The sequence below is a fragment of the Ranitomeya imitator genome, chromosome 5, assembly GCF_032444005.1.
Source record: "Ranitomeya imitator isolate aRanImi1 chromosome 5, aRanImi1.pri, whole genome shotgun sequence".
In the NCBI taxonomy this organism is placed as follows: domain Eukaryota; kingdom Metazoa; phylum Chordata; class Amphibia; order Anura; family Dendrobatidae; genus Ranitomeya; species Ranitomeya imitator.
The window spans coordinates 230047368-230054923 of NC_091286.1; positions in this window are offsets into that span (position 1 = coordinate 230047368).

The following is a 7556-nucleotide window of genomic DNA, read 5'->3' on the forward strand; positions in this document are numbered from 1 at the left end:
CACAAAGCACTCCATGGCTCAGCACCACCCTACATCTCCTCCCTGGTATCAGTCTACCACCCTACCCGTGCCCTCCGCTCCGCTAATGACCTCAGGTTAGCATCCTCAATAATCAGAACCTCCCACTCCCGTCTCCAAGACTTTACACGTGCTGCGCCGATTCTTTGGAATTCACTACCTAGGTTAATACGATTAATCCCCAATCCCCACAGTTTTAAGCGTACCCTAAAACCTCATTTGTTCAGACTGGCCTACCGCCTCAATGCATTAACCTAACGATCCCTGTGTGGCCTATTTATAAAAAAAAAAAAAAAGGTTCCTCGCATCATGTTCTCATACACTTTATGCAGTATTAGCCCTCTGTGTCTGTACTGCTACATACTTAGGCAGATAACTGGTTCATGCAGCTTTACATGAACACCTGAGCCTTACACTATGGCCGGTCCGAATAACTAAAGCAATTGTTATCATCCACCTCTCGTGTCTCCCCTTTTCCTCATAGTTTGTAAGCTTGCGAGCAGGGCCCTCACTCCTCCTGGTATCTGTATTGAACTATATTTCTGTTATGCTGTAATGTCTATTGTCTGTACAATTCCCGTCTATAATTTGTAAAGCGCTGCGGAATATGTTGGCGCTATATAAATAAAAATTATTATTATTATATTATTATTATATGTGAATAAAGTCTTCACTGGGGGATGGGCTCAGGGGTCAGTCCCAGCCTGGATCTGATACTGCAGTGATGACTGGAGTCCCGTCAGAGAATAGACCTAGTGATTTAGTGACTGTGCTCCTGAGCTCTGAGCTCTCTGGTCCCTGCTGTGTGTGGATGAAAATCCTGTACTGACCAGACAACACAAAGCTCCGGGGGTCACAGTCAGTAAATCACTGCTTCTAGTCTCTGACTGCAGCCCCTGCCTCCTCTCTGTACTCTGCAAACAATCCGTCACATTCAGGCCGTTCTTTACCTCCTGTTCAGGGGGTGACTGAGGTCCTGCACACAGCTGCAGCTTCCATCCAGGCATGAGTGTGCAGGCGCCGTTCTGCACAGGCTGGAAGTGTGTGCAGGGAGAAGGTGACAGACAGGACGAGCCGGGAGGAGGAGCAGCCGTGAAGAAGACAGGAGATGTCTCGCCTCTGCGCACGGATCCTATCCTGAAGCTGCACGCCGGCAGCTTCCTGTCTCGCACAGCCGCAGCGCGGAATGATGATGTCATTCAGCTGAGCCGCTGCTGTCTGTGTGAGAAAGGAAGCAGGAAGCATCCATTCCCTGCAGATCCATTGCCATTTTCTCTCGCAGGCAGCGGAGCTGCAGGGATTGCTCCATGCCTGCCGCACATGAGGGAAATCTGGCCAGGGGGCCCCCGGAGCCTCGGGGCCGGATAGACTGGCCAGATTGCCCTCTATATTAGCCGCCCTGCAGGGGCCCCCCAGAGCCTCCGAGCCCCGATGCAGCTGCACCGGTTGAACCGGCGGTATGTCCGCCCATGAGGGCCCAAGAAAGACCAGCAAGCGCCAGGACCGTATCTTAAAACTGTTTCAGCTGCGGGATCGGACTACCAGCAGTGCCGAGCTTGCTCAGGAATGGCAGCAGGCTGGTGTGAGTGCTTCTGCACGCACTGTGAGGCGGAGACTCTTTGAGCAAGGCCTGGTTTCAAGGAAGGCAGCAAAGAAGCCACTTCTCTCCAGAAAAAACATCAGGGACCGACTGATATTCTGCAAAAGGTACAGGGAGTGGACTGCTGAGGACTGGGGCAAAGTCATTTTCTCTGATGAATCCCCTTTTCGATTGTTTGGGACATCTGGAAAACAGCTTATTCGGAGAAGAAGAGGTGAGCGCTACCACCAATCTTGTCTCATGCCAACTGTAAAGCATCCTGAAACCATTCATGTGTGGGGTTGCTTCTCAGCCAAGAGAATCGGCTCACTCACAGTCTTGCCTAAAAACACAGCCATGAATAAAGAATGGTACCAGAATGTCCTCCAAGAGCAACTTCTCCCAACCGTCCAAGAGCAGTTTGGCGCCCAGCAATGCCTTTTCCAGCATGATGGAGCACCTTGCCATAAAGCAAAGGTGATAACTAAATGGCGCATGGAGCAAAACATAGAGATTTTGGGTCCATGGCCTGGAAACTCCCCAGATCTTAATCCCATTGAGAACTTGTGGTCAATCATCAAGAGACTGGTGGACAAACAAAAACCAACAAATTCTGGCAAAATGCAAGCATTGATTATGCAAGAATAGACTGCTATCAGTCAGGATTTGGTCCAGAAGTTGATTGAGAGCATGCCAGGGAGAATTGCAGCGGTCTTGAAGAAGAAGGGTCAACACTGCAAATATTGACTTGCTGCATTAACTCATTCTAACTGTCAATATAACCTATTGGTACTCATAATACGATTGCAATTATATTTCTGTATGTGATATAAACATCAGACAAACACTAATAAAAACCAGAGGGCAGCAGATCATGTGAAAATATAATTTTGGTGTCATTCTCAAAAATTTTGGCCATGACTGTATCTTCAGTTGGTGACTGAATATTATCAGTAGTGTGCACCAGCATGACTACAGTGCTGAAAATTTCAAGTTCCGAGAAAAGGACTTAGGCCAAATATAGACGTCCATGAAACATGGTCCGTGTATGGATTGATGTACTGACGGGCAGTGGATCTACTGACCTAAATACAACAGGCTCATACATGCCTATGATACTCTTTAGTTCAGGTCCCCAAAATGTCTACATTTAGCTTTAGGCTGCCGTCACACGGTCAGTATTTGGTCAGAATTTTACATCAGTATTTGTAAGCCAAAACCAGGAGTGGGTGATAAATGCAGAAGTGGTGCAAATGTTTCCATTATACTTTTCCTCTAATTGTTCCACTCCTGGTTTTGGCTTACAAATAATGATGTAAAATACTGACCAAATACTGCGAGTGTGACGGCAGCCTTAGCCCTTGGCTATATTGCTGTCTGTAAGCAGGGCAATGATGAAGAAGGGTTGTGGGTACAAATTGTAGGAACATTTTGTCCTCTCAAGAAATGGAATAATGAGTGGTTTATCAACCTCCTGACAGGAAAGAAATTGCTAAAAAACATTGTTGTAAAACTAAACATAAAATGACCCATGGATGTTGAAAATGTACAAAAACCCTGAATTCAGTAACATGAAAAAGGAAGGAAATGAAAAATGAAAACATTGGGAAATGAGAGATGAAACAAACTATACAAACTATAAACTGAAAATCAGCTAAAAGGAAGCCTGTCCATTCTAAAAAACAAGAGTACTAAAGACCCAAAATTGGCACATTCATAAAGGGTTAAAGAATAGATCTATGGGAAAAAAATAATTCACCAGCAAAGAAATGTACAGTGGGTGAAATAAGGTATATGATCTTGTCCCTGACATCCTTATAAAGCTCTTTGGTCTTGCCCATGCTGTAGAGGTCAGAGTCTGACTGATTAACTGAGTCTGTGGACAGGAGTCTTTTATAAAGGTGACTATGTAAGACAGCTGTCTTTAATGCAGGTAACAAGTTGATTAGGAGCGTCTAACTGGTCTGTATAAGGACAACCAGAGATAAAAAGTTATGCTCACATAAATGGGAACACCCAAGTCAATAAATAACATATGCTTTATTTGAAAAACATGTATCACAAAATGTGGGACATGACAACATTTAAAAATACACATGCAAAAAATCCTTAATCCTGCCTTGTCTCAATATGAAGGCAATGGCTACCCACATGCAAATCCTCTAAGCATAGAATGAATAACTAAAGAACACAAAACAAATGGCCATGTGATGATCAAAAATGTATAATTAATGAACAAGGTTATATCTTGGATTAAACTCACTCACAGTACCTGGTAAATGAGCCTAATGGCAACCATGAAATAAAGAGATGCCTAATACATATAGACAAATAGCGATATATGTACATAAACCAGATAGCAGGTCAGAAGGTGTTTTAGTAAGGCACAGAATAGAGCTCTAGATAGCATATACCAAGTGACAAAGATGTTAACAAAGATATTAAAACGATTACCAGAGGGCACAATAGCTCAGTCTAGGAATCAAAAAAGCCCTTAAATCCTAAATAGAGCCATAGATGCTGAGAGGAGATGGATGAATGTGGCTTCCTCACAGAAAATGCTAACACATGTCCCGTGAACCATATACAGTACACCAGACAAGATTGATTAAAATGGATCACCTGGAGGATAAGGAAGCCGGCCGGCTAAGCAGTGAGGAAGCGCATGTGTTCACCGCCATCTTGTAACTGTCCATCTATGTTAGACGGTCAATAAAGTTCATTGAACGCTAAAGTGCGCATGCGCCCCAAATGATGCAACCGCGCACGCGTAATAGCTGAATGAAAGCCATGAACTCAAAGCGCATGTCCGGGAGAAAAAAATGCAAATAAATGTATATAATTTATACAATGTGATCTTCTGGATTTTATTTTGATATTCTAACTCTCAACGTTAAAATTAATCTACCCGTAAAATTATAGACTGTTCATGTCTTTGTCAGTGGGCAAATTTGCAAAAACCGCAAGGGATCAAATAATTTTTTCACCCACTGTATGTTTCTGCCTGATGTGTTTTAGGCCAGCTTTATACATCTGCACTTTATGGTCCGAGTACAGACCACCATTTACGGACCATCTGCAGGTCTCTTGACCTGAACTGAAAGACTCAAATACGTCTATGATGCTGTTAGTTCAGATCAGTAGATTCATAGTCCTTACTAGAGATGGTCGACACCTGGATGTTCGGGTCCAGCGGGTTCGGCCGAATAGTTACAAAAAGTTCTGGTTCGGGTACCAGAACAGTACCCAGACCCGAACTCAAACCTGGACCCCATTCACTTGAATGGGGCCTGAACATCCAGTGTTTGCTGCTCTGTCATGTGCATAACAGCACAGCCAACACAGCTTCTGATCGGCGATGAAACCATCCACGCCAGTCAGAGAGCCATGGTTCCCAACCTGTCAAAAGACAGCGTGAGCGCTCAGTTGTGATCAGAGGTATAAAGTTTAACTCCGGTAACTGGTGTCAGCTGATGGGCTACTGCTCCCATCATCCGACACCTGCTGCCACTAGTAACAGCGAGAGCAGGAGTGGTAAATGGGAGTATTCGTTAGCCGCTTCTGCACTGTAAATAAATAATTAAAAAAAAAACCCAGTGTGGGTTCCCCTGTTTTTTTGTTAAAGGGACACTGTCACCTGAATTTGGAGGGAACAATCTTCAGCCATGGAGGCGGGGTTTTTGTGTTTTTGATTCACCCTTTCCTTACCCGCTGGCTGCAATATTGGATTGAAGTTCATTCTCTGTCCTCCATAGTACACGCCTGTGCAAGGCAAGATTGCACCTTGTGCAGGCATGTACTACGGAGGACAGAGAATGAACTTCAATCCAATATTGCAGCCAGCATGCAGCCAGCGGGTAAGGAAAGGGTGAATCAAAAACACAAAAACCCCGCCTCCATGGCTGAAGATTGTTCCCTCCAAATTCAGGTGACAGTGTCCCTTTAACCAGCTAGGCAAAACTCACAGCTGGGGCTGCAACCCTCAGCGGTCAGCATCAGAAGGCTAGTTATCAAGAATAGAGACATCTCCACGCTGTATTTTTTTAATTATTTAAATAAATAATTTTAAAAAACGGCGTGGGGTCCCCCCTATTTTTGACAACCAGCCTTGCCAAAGCAGACAAATGGGGGCTGGTATTTTCAGGCTGGTAAGGGACCATGGATATTGGACCCCCAGCCTAAAAATATCTGCCCGCAGCTGCCCAGAAAAGGCACATCTACAGTGGGGAAAAATTATTTAGTCAGCCACCAATTGTGCAAGTTCTCCCACTTAAAAAAGATGAGAGAGGCCTGTAATTGACATCATAGGTAGACCACAACTATGAGAGTCAAAATTGAGAAAACAAATCCAGAAATTCACCTGGTTTGATTTGGCAAGATTTATTTTGCAAATAATGGTGGAAAATAAGTATTTGGTCATTAACAAAAGTTCATCTCAATATTTTGTTATATCTCTTTTGTTGGCAATGACAGAGGTCAAATGTTTTCTGTAAGTTTTCAAAAGGTTGGCACACACTGTTGGTGGTATGTTGGCCCATTTCTCCATGTAGGTCTCCTACACGGACTTTCAACTTCCGCCAAATTTTTTCTATGGGGTTGTGATCTGGAGACTGGCTAGGCCACTCCAGGACCTTCATATGCTTCTTACGAAGCCACTCCTTCATTGCCCTGGCGGTGTGCTTGGGATCATTATCATGCTGAAAGACCCATCCACGTTTCATCTTCAGTGCCCTTGCTAATGGAAGAAGGTTTGCACTCAAAATCTCACGATACATGGCCCCATTCATTCTTTCATGTGCACAGATCAGTCGTCCTAGTCCCTTTGCAGAGAAACAGCCCCAAAGTATGATGTTGCCGCTCCCATGTTTCATAGTAGGTGTGGTGTTATTTGGATGCAACTCAACATTCTGTCTCCTTCAAACACGACGAGTTTTGTTTCTACCAAACAGTTCTTTGGTTTCATCAGACCATATGACATTCTCCCAATACTCTTGTGGATAAACCAAATGCTCTCTAGCAAAGTTCAGATGGGCCCGGACATGTACTGGCTTAAGCAGGGGGACATGTCTGGCACTGCAGGATCTGAGTCCCTGGCGGCGTAGTGTGTTTCTGATGGTAGCCTTTGTTACGATGGTCCCAGGTCTATGCAGGCCATTCACTAGGTTTCCCCCCCCCCCCCCCCGTGTGGTTCTGGTATTTTTGCTCACTGTTCTTGTGATCATTTTGGCCCCACAGTGTGAGATCTTGTGTGGAGCCCCAGATCAATCGAGGGAGATTATCAGTGGTCTTGTGTGTCTTCCATTTTCTTATTATTGCTACCACAGTTGTTTTCATCACACCAAGCTGCTTGCTTATTGCAGATTCAGTCTTCCCAGCCTGGTGCAGGGCTGCAATTTTGTTTCTGGTGTCTTTTGACAGCTCTTTGGTCTTCACCATAGTGGAGTTTTGAGTGTGACTGTTTGAGGTTGTGGACAGGTATTTTTTATACTGATAACAAAAACTCTCACGGTGCTAGCGGGGATGTCACTGAGGTCACGGCAGTTCAGCCCAGCTGGAAACGGAGTCTCAGTGACCGGAGGTACCGGTAATCTTGATGACGTTACCGCCAGTCACTGAGGCTGCACTCACTGCAGTTCAGTCACCAGTGGTTTTCAGCCTGGACGGTCGCATCTTGGCACCGTCCAGGTTGAAAACTATTTTTCCCCCAGACATGGATTACGGCGTGGGACAAAACGACTGACAGGTGAGGGATATTGTTGTTTTTTATTTATGGTTTATTACAGGAGAACAAGGGCTTAGGAGGAATTAGGTGAGGTCGTAAGTATGGTTTAATTGAGATTTTTTTCAATTAAAGGACTTTATTCTTGGTGTCTGTGTTTTCATACAGTGTGACTATGGAGTTAGTAATGGGGGCGTCTTAGTGAAGCCTCTCCATTGCTAACCTGGGGCTTGATGTCAC